Genomic DNA, 15,013 nt, shown 5'->3' with positions numbered 1-15,013 from the left:
GCAACAGCAGGACAGAGCCTTCTTGGACAGGATGGCTAATATTTTAAAGGACAATTGTACCCCCCCAAACCTTAACGTACAGCTTCTGATCACAGCTCCCTCCACAGCAGAGTCTGGTCTGAAAGTTCCCAACCGACACCCAGTGTCTCCCCCTCTAACTGCTCCCCCTTCTAGAACCTGCTCCTCCCCATGTCCCTGTGACATCACTCACCGCCATTCTCAGTTCAAAACAACACAACAAAGCTTTGTTGTGTGTCGTACATCTCAGACTCCTGCATTCTAAAATATACTGCAGAATTAAATAATGCAAGGAAGTGGTCATCTGTAGCAGAGCTGGGTGAATACTGCAAACATATTTCTTCAAATCGTCACTTCTAAAAGCATGTTTAGGATCCTATTTTAGGATATGTGAACAAAAATAGTTTTGAATCCTTAATCACAAGTATTCACACCTGAAAATGGATTCTAACTCCTCCAATCAGGCAACAGAAGCTTGTCATGTGACCAAATGCTCATGTAAAACCTGTGTCAAAAACACTTCTAAAACACTCACAATGAGTTAATTGTGAACAAGCTACAGGCCAAGAATTATTCCCATAAATTATTCAGTGAATGCATTCAAACAACAGATTACTTATTTGTATTGTGGTAGCATTCAGAGGCCCCAGTTAAGCTTGGGGCCCCGTTGTGCTAGATCCTGTAAACACAAATAGGGAGAGACAGTTCCTATCAAGACTGACAACGGAAGCATTTTTATACCCTTTTGATCGATGGGGAACTACATACAGAGTAAAGGCCTGGTCAGGCCCTAAAGGATTTACCCAAGGTCATGCAGCAAGTCTCTGGTAGAACCAGGAGCTAGTCTGCTGAGACTCCATTCAGTGCCTTAACCACAAGACCATCCTTCCTCTCAAGGGTCAGGGACATAATGTAGGTCCCTCATCCTCACCTCTGCCTCAGCACAGAGGGGAGCAGAGTTCTCTCCCTATGTTCCCCAGGCACTGTGACTGCTTGATACAATGCACATTATCTCCTGGAACTCCTGCTGGTGCTGTGTGCCTCCAACAGGAACTTCTGGTCCCCTATCTGGTATTGCAGCTCAGTTGGACCAGTGAACCTGGCTGCTAGAGACAGGAAAGTGTAATAACATTATACAGGGCACTGGTGAGACCTCATCTGGTTTAGTGTGTGCAGTTCTGGTCTCCTATGTTTAAGAAAGATGAATTCAAACTGGAACAGGGGAAGAGAAGGACAACTAGGATGACCCGAGGAATGAAAAACCTACCTTATGAGAAGAGACTCAAAGAGCTTGGCTTGTTTAACCTAACCAAAAGAGAGCTAAGGGGAGATATGATTACTTTCTATTAATACATAAGAGGGATAAATACTAGGGAGGGAGAGGAGTTATTTAAGCTAAGCACCAATGTGGACACAAGAACAAATGGATATAAAATGGCCATCAACAAGTTTAAGCTTGTTTCTAACCATCAGAGGAGTGAATTTCTGGAACAGCCTTCCAAGGGGAGCAGTAGGGGCAAAAAACCTAACTGGCTTCAAGATTGAGCTTGATAAGTTTATGGAGGGGATGGCATGACAAGACTGCCTGTAATGGCATGTAGCCGATCTGCAACTGCTTGCACAAGTATCTCAAATGGCCACTGATGGGACACTGATGGGGAGGGCTCTGAGTTACTACAGAAAATTCTTTCCCAGGTGTCTGGCTGGTGGGTCTTGCCCACCTGCTCAGGGTCCAACTAATCGCCATAGTTGGGAACAGGAAGAAATTTTCCCCCAGGTCAGATTAGCAGAGACCCAGGGGGGTTTTCTCCTTCCTCTGCATCATGGGGCCTGGGTCACTTGCAGGTTTAAACTAGTGTAAGTCGCGGGTTCTTGTTGGGATTCCCTCCGAGACCTCTTTCAACTCAACTTCCCAAGAACTCAGTTCAACTCCAGTTTTCATCACTCAGGTATATTTATTTGGCATATAGCAGTGCTACACTGAGTTGATCAGACTCAAACACAGGATGTAGGGTGGTAGATGCAGGATACATCACAGCTCCAAAGTTACACAGAAAATTCATTATATGTCTCATTGCATTTACCATACATTGCATCACACATTTCTGGATTGGTCTGGTTACTTTGCAGGAACCAATCCCTGTGCAGCATGAGCTGTCCACGCACTGTCCATGCTTTGATTTCCTCTTCACCTTACCTCTACATTCCTAACTTATTTTGTCCTTTGTTATCTACTTCACAGGAAATAGTTCCCTGTTCTCTCTCTTGGCTTAGTTGGCTCAGACATTCTGTCTTCTTAGCCTACTGACCTATTTACTTATCTTTTTTAGCACAAATGTTTTGTTTTGAACCTGATGAATTCATTTACGCCCTAATTCTGTCTTCCAAAAAATGAGGCTTCCCTCCATATGTTACTTACTCATGTTGGGCTAGGCCTCAGCTACAAGTCTCTGTAACTTGAAGTCTTTAAATCATGATTTGAGGACTTCAGTAACTCAGCCAGAGGTGATGGGTCTATTAACGGAGTAGATGAGCAAGGTTCTGTGTCTTGCAATCTGCAGGAGAGCATACTAGATGATCACGTTGGTCCCTTCTGACCTTAAAGCATATGAGTCTCATATAGAACAAGGTTCAATTGTTAAGAATATAAGAATGGTCAGACTGGGTCTCAGTCTTTTTTAATCTCTCCTCATACAGAAACTGTTCCATACCCCTAATCATTTCTGCTGCCCTTCTCTGTACTTTTCCCAAGTCTAATACATCTTTCTTTGAGATGGGACAACCAAGACTGCATGCAGTATTCAAAGTGTTGGCATACCATGGATTTACATAGTGGCATTATGATGTTTTTCTGTCTTATTATCTATCACTTTTCTAATGGTTCCCAACATTCTGTTAGGTTTTTTGACTGCCACTGTACATACAGCAGATGTTTTCAGAGAACTATCTACAATTCCAAGATCTCTTTCTTGAGTGATAACAGCTAATCTAGACCCCGTCATTTTGTATGTATAGTTGGGATTCTCTTTCCCAGTGTGCTTTCCTTTGCATTTATCCACACTGAATTTCACTTGCCATTTTGTTGCCCAGTCACCCAGTTTTGTGAGATCCTTTTGTAATTCTTCGCAGTCAGCTTTGGACTTAAGTATCTTATGTAATTTTGTATTGTCTACAAACTTTGCCACCTCACTGTTTACCCCTTTTTTGGGGCCATTTATGAATGTGTTGAACAGCACTAGTTCTAGTACAGATCCTTGGAAACCCTGCTATTTACTTGTCTCCATTGTGAAAACTAACCTGTCATTCCTACCCTTTGTTTCCTATCTTTTAGCCAGTTACTGATCCATGAGAGGACCTTCCCCCTTATTGCCATTCCTGATTACTTTTCTTAAGAGCCTTTGGTGAGGGACCTTGTCAAAGGCTTTCTGAAAGTGCAAGTACACTATATTCACTGGATCATCCTTGTCCATCTTTTTTGACCCCCTCAAACAAGTCTAATAGATTAGCGAGGCATGATTTCCCTGTACAAAAGCTGTGTTCGTCTATGTGTCTGATAATTCTGTTCTTTACTATAGTTTCAACCAATTTGCATGGCACTGAAATTAGGCATACTGGCCAGTAACTGCCAGGATCACCTCTGGTGCCTTTAAAAAAAATAGGTGTTACATTAGTTATCTGCCAGACATCTGGTACAGAGGCTGATTTAAGCAATAGGTTACATACCGCAGTTAGTAGTTCTGCAGTTTCATATCTGAGTTCCTTAAGAACTCTTGGGTAAATACCATCTGGGGCTGGTGACTTAATACTGTTTAATTTATCAATTTGTTCAATTTGTTTTTATCAAAGGCTCTTATGTAAATTAAGTTGTCATGAGATAAGAGGGAAGATCCTTTCATGGATTGAGAACTGGTTAAAAGGCAAGGAACAAAGGGTAGGAATAAATGGTAAATTTTCAGAATGGAGAGGGGTAACTAGTGGTGTTCCCCAAGGGTCAGTCCTAGGACCAATCCTATTCAACTTATTCATAAATGATCTGGAGACAGGGGTAAACAGTGAGGTGGCAGAGTTTGCAGATGATACTAAACTGCTCAAGATAGTGAAGACCAAAGCAGACTGTGAAGAATTTCAAAAAGATCTCACAAAACTATGTGATTGGGCAACAAAATGGCAAATAAAATTTAATGTGGATAAATGTAAAGTCATGCACATTGGAAAAAATAACCCTAACTATACATACAATATGATGTGGGGTAATTTAGCTACAACTAATCAGGAGAAAGATCTTGGAGTCATCATGGATAGTTCTCTGAAGACATCCACGCAGTGTGCAGCGGCAGTCAAAAAAGCAAACAGGACAGAGAATAAGATGGAGAAAATCTTATTGCCCTTATATAAATCCATGGTACGCCCACATCTTGAATACTGTGTACAGAAGTGGTCCCCTCATCTCAAAAAAGATATACTGGCATTAGAAAAGATTCAGAAAAGGGCAACTAAAATTATTAGGGGTTTGGAACGGGTCCCATACGAGGAGAGATTAAAGAGGCTAGGACTTTTCAGCTTGGAAAAGAGGAGACTAATGGGGGGATATGATAGAGATATATAAAATCATGAGTGGTGTGGAGAAAGAAAATAAGGAAAAGTTATTACTTGTTCCCATAATATAAGAACTAGGGGCCACCAACTGAAATTAATAGGTAGCAGATTTAAAACAAAAAAAAGGAAATTCCTCTTCACTCAGCGCACAGTCAACCTGTGGAACTCCTTGCCTGAGGAGGTTGTGAAGGTCAGGACTATAACAGGGTTTAAAAGAGAACTGGATAAATTCATGGAGGGTAAGTCCATTAAGGGCTATTAGCCAGGATGGGCAAGGAATGGTGTCCCTAGGCTCTGTTTGTCAGAGAGTGGAGATGGATGGCAGGAAAGAGATCACTTGATCATTACCTGTTAGGTTGACCCCCTCTGGGGCACCTGGCATTGGCCACTGTCGGTAGACAGGATACTGGTCTGGATGGATCTTTGGTCTGACCCAGTATGGCCATTCTTATGTTCTTTGTTTCAAACCTCCTCTATTGACACCTCAGTCTGGGACAGTTCCTCAGATTTGTCACATTAAAAAAACCTGACTCAGGAGTGGGAATCTCCCTCACATCCTCTTCAGTGAAGACCGATGCAAATAATTCATTTAGATTCTTTGCAATGGCCTTGTCTTCCGTGAGTGCTTCTTTAGCACCACCGTCATACAGTGGCTCCACTGATTGTTTGGTAGGCTACCTGCTTCTGATGTTTTCTGTTAGTTTTTGTATCTTTTTGCTAGTTGCTCTTCAAATTCTTTTTTGGCCTGTTTAACTATACTTTTACACTCGATTTGCCAGAGTTTATGTTCCTTTCTATTTTCCTCAGAAGGATTTGACTTCCAATTTTTAAAGATGTCTTTTTGTCTCTAACCCCATCTTTTACTCTGTTGTTTAGCTGTGGTGGCATTTTTGGTCCTCTTACTGATTTTTTTATTTGGGGTATACGTATAGTTTGAGCCTCTATTATGGTGTTTCTAAAAAAATTCCACACAGCTTGCAGGCATTTCACTCTTGTGTCTGTTTCTTTTAATTTCCGTTTAAGTAGCCGCCTCATTTTTGTGTAGTTCCCCTTTTCAAAGTTAAATCCTAATGTGGTGGATTTCTTTGGTATTTTCCCTCTACAAAGATGTCAAATTTAATTACATTATGGTTGCTCTTACTGAGCAGTTCAGCTAGATTCACCTCTTGGACTAGATCTTGTGTGCCACTTAGGACTAAATCAAAAATTGCCTCCCCACTTCTGGGTTCCTGCTCCAAGAAGCAGTTATTAATGGTGTCTAGAAATTTTATCTCTGCATTCCATCCTGAGGTGACATATTCCCAGTCAATATGTGGATAGTTGAAATCCCCTATTATTATTGGGTTTTCTGTTTTTGTAGCCTCTCCAATCTCCTGATCATAGAATCATAGAAGATTAGGGTTGGAAGAGACCTCAGGAGATCATCTAGTCCAATCTCCTGCTCAAAGCAGGACCAACGCCACCTAAATCATCCCAGCCAAGGCTTTGTCAAGCTGGGCCTTAAAAACCTCTAAGGATGGAGATTCTACCTCCTCTCTAGGTAACCCATTCCAGTGCTTCACCACCGTCCTAGTGAAATAGTGTTTCCTAATATACAACCTAGACCTCCCACACTGCAATTTGAGACCACGGCTCCTTGTTCTGCCATCTGCCACCACTGAGAACAGTCGAGCTCCATCCTCTTTGGAACCCCCCTTCAGGTAGTTGAAGGCTGCTATCAAATCCCCCATCACTCTTCTCTTCTGCAGACTAAACAAGTCAACTTCCCTCAGCCTCTCCTCGTAAGTCACATGCCCCAGCCCCCTGATAATTTTTGTTGCCCTCCGCTGGACTCTCTCCCATTTGTCCACATCCTTTCTGTAGCGGGAGGCCCAAAACTGGACGCAATACTCCAGATGTGGCCTCACCAGTGCCAAATAGAGGAGAATAATCACTTCCCTCGATCTACTGGCAATGCTCCTACTAATGCAGCCCAATATGCCATTGGCTTTCTTGGCAACAAGGGCACACTGCTGACTCATATCCAGCTTCTCGTCCACTGTAATCCCCAGGTCCTTTTCTGCAGAACTGCTGCTTAGTGAGGGTGATCATTTCTCAATGACCCTCACAATTCTGGTCAGGTGGTTGATAGTATATTCCTACTGCTATACTCTGATTATTCAAACATGGAATTTCTCTGGTATTGTTTGATTCATTTAAAACTTTTATTAGATTTGACTCTATGCTTTCTTTTACATATAGTGGCCCTCCCCCAACCAATGTGACCTACTCTGTCATTCCTATATATTTTGGATCCTGATATTACCATCTCCCATTGATAATCATCCTTCCACCAAGTTTCTGTGATGCCAATTATATCAATATCCTCATTTAATACCAGGGACTCAAGTTCACCAATCTCAGTTTTTAGACTTCTTGCATTTGTATACAAGTACTTATAAAATCTATCAATATTTAGTTTTCTGTCTTTGTGTTATGTAACTGAATGGGACTCTTTTTCATTTAACTTTCTCTCCAGTTCCTCCTGCCTGTGCTCTATTAACTTCTATCCTCTCCTTTTAGTAGTATATAGAATATGCCCTTTATTAAATCATTCCCTAAGTGATTCGTTTGTCTGAACCATGTGGTCCCCTGCACCTATGGGCTTTCCCCCAGCTCTTTGTTTAAAAACTCTTCTACCACCTTTTTAATTTTACATACCAGCAATCTGGTTCCATTTTGGTTTAGGTGGAACCCATCTTTTCTTTACAGGCTCCTCCTTTCCCAAAAGGTTCACCAGTTCCTAATAAATGTAAATTCCTCCTCTGAACATCATTGTCTCATCCAGTGATAAGTTTCCAAAATCTTAACAATCAGTTCCCTATAAAAAGTTCTGATTTAAGGGATGTGCCTCTGTCTGCCTCTGTCTGCTCCCTCCCAAACCCTCCCCCCAGGCTCCATCCTGCCCCTCCAGGCTCTGTCCTGTCCCCTCCCCCCCCCCCGGCTCTGTCCTGCCCCCCTGCCCTCCCCAGGCCCATTCTCCATCCCAGGTGCCTGCCGGTGGTGCAGGAGTCCTGCAGCCCTTGCATCAGTGGGGTCGCTCCCGGCATGTGGGGGAGGCGGCTCCCTGCAGGCAAAGGCTGCCGTCTGCCTGACTCCCCACTGCGGGATGTGAGCGCCCCCAAGTGGCAGAGGCCGGACAGCCCCACAGCGCAGGAGCGGGAGAGACTGGGGGGAACTCACCCCAGCATGCCCAAGGCAGCCCCCAGCCATGGCAACAGCCAGCCCTGCCCGGCTCCTGGGGCAGAGGAGGCTGCTGCTGCCAGGGGCCTGGCTCCCCGGCCCTATTCGGTGCCCAGTCACATGGTGCCTGATCTCCCTGCCCAGCGCAGCTGGTCGCGCTTCTTGGGCCGGACAGGAAGCAGCATGGAGCTTGGCCATGGCTGCTGAGCGAGGCGGCATCGGATCGGCCTCTGCGTGCAGGGCCCCGGAGCAGCTGCCCAGATGTCTGCACAGTGCAGGGACCAGCCGCAGCGTGGCCCTTGCCCCGAGACAGGACACGGGGCCCCACAGCCCTTCCATAGCCCCGTGCCCCCGAAACGTTGCTGCTCCATGCACCCCCCTCTAGCACCAAGCCCCTTCTCCAACCAGGGCCGGCTCTAGGATTTTTGCCGCCCCAAGCAAAAAATTTTTTGGCCGCCCCCACTTTTTTTCATGCCCTCCCTGCCCCTGGCTCCTCCCCTTTCAAACCCCTTCCCTAAATCCCCGGCCCCGCCTCCTCCCCCGGGCATGCCACATTTCCCCCCCCCCCATTGCTTCCTACAGTTCTCCCCCCGCAACCACCTGCCCTAGCTCACCTCTGCTCCGCCTGCTCCCCTGAACACGCCACCGCTCCGCTTCTCCCCCCTCCCTCTCAGGCAAGGGAGAGGTAGCGCATTCAGGGAAGCAGGCAGAGCGGAGGTGAGCGGGGGGGGGAGGGAGAAAGCGCAGGAAATAACGGGGGGAGGGTAGAGGAACCGCTTCCCGCCCCAGCTCACCTCCACTCCACCGCCGCCGCCTCCCCCGAGCGCACCGGTGCTCGGCTTCTCCTCCCTCCCTCCCAGGCTTGCCGTGCCAAACAGCTGTTTCACGCGCGGCAAGCCTGGGAGGGAGGGGGGAGAAGCGGAGCGGCGGCGCTGCGCTCAGGGGAGCAGGCAGAGGCGGAGCGGAGGCGAGCTAGGGCGGCGGGGGCACATTTCTAGGGGCGGCCTGGCTGGTGTCGGAATGCCGCCCCTAGAAATGGGCTGCCCCAAGCACCTGCTTGTTTTGCTGGTGCCTAGAGCTGGCCCTGTCTCCAAAAGCCCCCTTCTATAACACTGAGCCCTACACCATGCACCCTCCCTAGCGCCACGAGTCGGGGCCCCCTTGGCCTGGGGCTGCCCCAGCCGAGCCACAGCATGGCTGGGACTTTCTGGGGCACCGACTGCCTACCCAACCCTCCCTGTTCCCTGTCCCCTGACTGCCCCCCCAGAACCTCCGCCCCCTCCAACCGCTCCCTGCTCCTTATCCAACCCCTCCTCCCAGCCCCAGCTTAGCCCCCTTCCTATGCTGCTCAGGGCAGCGTGTATGGATGCCGCGCGGCCCGCTGGAGCTCGCAGCCCCACCCCTTACCATGCTGCTCAAAGCGGCAGGGGCTGCAGAGCTGCCCAGGATCGGTCCAGGGCGCTGGCGCCGGCGGCACGGCATGCTGAGGCTCTGCGAGACGGCGGAGGGTGGGGGAGGGGCCGGGGGAGCCTGCCCGGCTGGGAGCTCAGAGAGCCCTAACAACCGGTTCTAAAACTGCTTCTAAATTTAACAACCGGTTCGTGTGAACCGGTGCGAACTGGTTCCAGCTCACCACTGGTCTCATCCATACAGTGACACCCTGCAGTTCTGCCTGTCTAACTGGCTCTCCGCATGGAACGGGAAGGATTTCAGAGAATGCTACCATGGAGGCCCTGGCCTTGATACTCTTACCTAGCAGCCTAAATTTGGTCTCCTGGACCTCTTTTCTACCTTCCCTTATGTCACTGGTACCTACATGTACCACAACCACCGTCTCCTCCCCAGCACTGCACATAAGTCTATCTAGATGTCTCAAGAGGTCTGCAACCTTCACACCCGGCTGGCAATTCACCATGCCCTTCTCCTGGTCATCACAAACCCAGCTATCTATATTTCTAATAATCGAATCTCCCATTACTATTACCTGTCTCTTCCTAATAACAGGGGATCCCTCCGCCAGAGAGGTATCCTCAGTGCAAGAAGATACCATGATATCATCTGGAAGGAGGGTCCCGACTGTGCAATCATTTCTCTCTGCTCCAGTTACCCTGAGTTACCCTTGCCCCCTGTCAAGGGATCCTAAAGGGATTAGTTGATCAAAGAATGGCAGACTAGAGCCTCCTTAGGAAGTTCTCAGCCTGGCCTAGCAGGTGGCTAGGCTCAGCACACAGCCCACCAAACAGGCTACACTATAAACTTCAATCAAGGAGGCGTGCACAACAAACAAACAAACAAACAAACAAACAAACTGACCCCAAGGGTCACTTAGTGGCTCCTCCTTCACCTGGCCTAGCAAAAATTTCCCTGTTTGCTAGCTCCAGGATTTTGTTTAGCTCCATTTTGTTTTATCAGCTCATCGTGTATTTGTTATACTCAGCATGGAAAATTAATAAACCCATTTAAAAATACTGTGGGGGAAGGGGTGGAAGAGGATGGAAATCCCTTCTTAAGGGGGCACTTGAATAACTTAAAGCAACAGAGCTGATTTGCTTTATTTTTAAATGCCTAAAATTAACCAAAAATAGGGTTGTGGTAGTGGCGTAATTTTCTTACTTCTTGGATTAAATTTATTTTGTATCAAGCTATAAGAGATTTCAAACATATATAATATTTCTCTTTTTTTAGATTAAATATTAATCACAGCATCAGAGTAATAAATAAATCAAGTCTCCCTGATTATATTAGCATGCAAGTCCCTTATCGCATGGAAACATTTCTGATGGGTTTCTGTTTCAGCAGGAGACCGAGCAAGTACAGTATCTCTGACACTACAAGATTTACAACTTAATTCCCTGCTTGGAAACAAAGAAACAAATAGCTGTATGTCATGCACTGAAGTGAAACATTATGGATTCTATTATTACTCTAGTTTCTTCAGGATTTCTCAGTGGTCGGGAAAAAAATTCTATTAACTTTCTTTTATGACTACCAGCAGGGTAATGTGGAGAGAATAATCTCTTCCATGTATAAGGTCTGGGGCCCCTAAAACCTGAATATCAGCCCAGGAGCTTTGTCAGAAGGACTAGCTGCTTCATTCCCTCATAAAATGACTATCTCCATTAATCTGTGTTTATTTTCCTTCTGCTTTTTAATTTGCTTAATGGACTTCAGCCGAAGTCTCTCCCAGCAGTCAGAGGAAAGTAAACTCTGATAAATCCTTAGGGACTTAATAGTCACAGTTAAGCACTTCTTTGGATTATTTTGTCTGACTTTCATCTTTGCTGCTGCAGAGATGATGGCTGCAGAGCACTCCAGTTGTAACCCCATGACTTAAGAGCCTGGGAATGAACTGACAAAAGATGTTTCTCTTTCTCCCTCCCTCTCCCCCTCTGCTTACATGGAAATAAAGCAAGACTAGCTTAGACTATAGGAGATGATGTGTCCTCCTGGTACAGCCCTGATCCCACAGAAGCAATGCACATGGTTCAAATGTGGTTGATAAATGGAAAATTCTTTTCAGAGAGTGCTGGCTGACTTTGTGTTGGTGAGGGAGACAGTTTAGATTCTCCTGACTGCCTACCACCTGTTCTGTTGGTCCAGATTCTGTAGATGGCTATTGAGGAGGAAGAGAAAACCTGAAACCTTTCCATCAGTGTCATAGACTAGGAGCTCCAAAACATGTAAAATTTGTTAGGTCTCTTCCTCGATAAGGGTTTTATGACATTTCCTTGCTTGCGGTCTTACTGGCAACATCGATTCATTAATATTTCATGTTATTAGTATATTATTATCTTCTTTTCAATGGGTAGCCTTTGAATCTGTTGAATGACAGCCAACAGTGGTATTAGTTTCTAATTACCTTGTTGTTAAGAGTCCAAGTTCTTCCTGGTTTTACTCTTATATTGCTTTTTACACTACAGATTTATTGCTGCGCAGCCTATATTCCTGTAGGAGCTGCTTAGTCAGAAATTGCATTGTATAATTAAATCCCACTACCTATTTCTGATTCTGAACAAAGGTTTACTTTATTGTTCATTTTAGTAATTCACTTTTTTATTTCATATTCTCCATGTGCCCTGGAGATCATTAGATAGATTTTGTCAAGCTGTCTGGAGTGGCTCACGAACATGTGTACCAACCTCAAGGCAGACTGTTACAAATTAGGGCACAAACCCCAACCTGATTGTGAGTTATATACTTAGATTTCACCTAGTAAGTTTCAAGTGTGAACTCCTCAGGCACTATAACTGCCTTAAGATGGAGTCACAAACAGTCCCCTTGGGCACTGTGGTCTATCTTGCCACTCAGGCCAAGCTTGCCTTTGTGATAGATGGTCCCTTACACCAAAAATTACAACAATACTCAGGTTATTCCCAGGCCCAAAGGATCAGTCACTTATCCCACATCAATTGCACCTCAGATATCAAAGCAAGGATAACAGTAGTACCCAATCCCATAATTAACTTAAGATTTATTAACTAGGAAAAAATAAGAGTTATTTACAAGGTGAAAGCAGGCAAACATACACAGACAAATGAGATACAGTCTTAAGTTCCAAAGGGGAATAGAAGTTGCTGCAATATGCTAGCTCTATATATGCTTCAGAGCTAACCCAATCTAAATAGCTGGGGATCCCTTGCTTATGCTTAGTAATCTTCACCCTTCAGAGTTCAAGCAGCATAGAGATAATAATTTCTTCTTGACAGGAATTTTTATTCCCTTCCTCCAGAGTTCAGGCTGATGGGACGAGTGTTCATGCATGTCTCCCCTTCTTGGACATGGGGGAAACAGTCAACAAAGTCTTTTGTCCACCAATGTTCCACAATGGCCTGTCTGGTTTCTCTGGGCCTTCTTTGGTTGGAGAGGAGATGACACCAGTGTTTTCCCCAGGAATTGAAATTAGGGGGGGTGTTCAAATTAGGGGGATGTCAGGGCCGATGAGGGGTGAGACTGTGAGGGTGAAGTTGGGCTGTATGGCACCATAGTAAAAACTGAAAAATGTTTCATGACCATTTTATTAGATTTGAAAATCATCACACAAATTAAAGTTGGCTACTCAAGCCTTCTATGAAGCACTACATCTACATCCATCTTGGTTTCTTGTTATAATTTTGCACAACTCTGTTAATGAACTTCTTGAATGCAATGCATTCATCTTTGATGGCTTCTCGTGTGTCCGGTACTTCCATTCCTTCAGTTGATATGCTCATTTTTTCATTCACATGATCAGGCAGAAGGCGACTTCTTTCAAAACACAAAATTCTATTCAATGATGAAAAAGAATGCTAAACTGTAGCTGTTGTGACTGGGAGTAGCAAGAGATGAATTCCTACTTCTTTCAGCCCAGAAAACATAGCATGAAGATCGGGTCGAGCCACTAGTAATGATAAAAAAGAAGTTGAAGTCAAATCTTCATTCATTCGTCATACAATATTCCACTCTGTGTTCAAATTCTCTATTCTGTCCTGAGCACATGGCAGTCCCATTGCTGGTAGTGCCTCACTCCACTCAACTGTTGGTGTTTTATAAGACAGGGATCTGTAAAAGCTACGGAGAGGTTGAGTAGAATCTAGAAGTCGCTGTTGTAGTTTTTTAAGAATCAAGTCTGTGTACTTTTTCAGTTGTCTTAACAAACACTTCTTGTCCTCTTCGCTTAAGGATTCAAAATAAATGCCTTCATTAGTCAACTTCTGGACTGAAGCCTTTGCTTCTTCCTGTACTTTTTCAAAGGACAGCTCTCTGATTGATCCAAATGTAGCTTCTATTGCTGGACAAAGATCTACTAATGTTGTAGCAGATGCCTGGATGACATTGTTTAATGACCCAAGTGGTTTCAACAGTAGACTTACATGACAGAGAATGGCAATAGTCTTCTCTGAACGTAGTAGCAAAAGTAATCCACCAGCCTCACTACTTAGATCCATCCCATCTTGGTAGATACTTTCCAAAGCCAGTAATAATGGCTAGAGTAATTTTAAGACAACAGCCAAGGATCGCTCATGAGAAAGTCAGAGGGTTTTCCCAGGTTGGACTAATGTGAACTTCAGTCCCAGTGTATCTTCTATATTTTCCAAGATATTCAGTCTTTTTGGACTCTTGCTGAAAAAAGAATGTAATGAAGACATTAAATTTATAGCTTTTTAAATGTCTTTTGAAGAGTCTGCAGCTCGTACTAGCGCTAGTTGGAGTAGATGGCCTCTGCAGTGTGTATAGGAGAGATTAGGGTTACACTTTTCTCTGAGCAAAGCTTATGCTTCACCATGTCTTCCAGAGAAGTTTGCAGCTCCATCAAATGCACAAGCAGCCATCTGTTTGGGGTCCAATTGACAAGCATTTAACTCTTCTAAGATGTGGGTTGTCACAGATGCAGCCAATCTGTCTTCTATAACTTGAACAACTAGAAATGCATGTACTGGCCTACATCTGACATCAAGATAATGTACACAGTGACTTAATACTTGATGACCATTTGCATTGGTGCATTCATCAGCCATGTCTGCAAATTTTTTGAATGTGGTGAGAGAGTTCTTCACTTTTTCAACTGTTGAGTCTTTCACATCACATGCGTCTAGCCAGTCAGTTGAGTTTCTTGCAGAAAGATAGGAGCATTTGCTGGTCTTGTTCAGAACCACTGTTTAATTTCAGGATGAACAAGTGACAATGCACTTAACATTGGCCTCCAGTTTGTAGTGTGTGGTATGTCTTGCTTAAATAGAAAGTATGATGCCACGGCCATTTTTGTTGGCATGAACTGTGTTGTGTCTCCAGCATTCTTAACAGCCTCATTAACACTCACCGGTGTTGTCCTTGGTCAGCAGAGACTCCGAGTTCAGAGGTGCTTTCACATGAGTTCACCTCCCACGTGGGGGGCAAGAAGGCACCTTGCTTGTTCCTCCAGCTGCTCACTGTTCACTCTGGCCACTGTTGTTCATTGTGCCACCATTCACTCCATCACTCTGTTGCCAATAGCCCTGGGCCATCACCTTCTGCTGCCACCTGCCACTGTGACCTCTGCGGGTTGGTCTCTTGAGGTTCCACCCAGCTCTCAGTGATTTCAGCTGAGCTCACAACAGGGGGAACCTCACTGCTAGTGCAGACTGGACCATCTCTTCCACAGAAACACTGTCCCACAGCTGGTCTAAGCACTTAGACCTGATTATCAGTGATTTCAACTGTA

This window comes from Natator depressus, chromosome 2, assembly GCF_965152275.1.
Source record: "Natator depressus isolate rNatDep1 chromosome 2, rNatDep2.hap1, whole genome shotgun sequence".
Classification (NCBI taxonomy): domain Eukaryota; kingdom Metazoa; phylum Chordata; order Testudines; family Cheloniidae; genus Natator; species Natator depressus.
The sequence above is the reverse complement of the archived record's forward strand: the minus strand, read 5'-3'. Positions refer to the sequence as shown.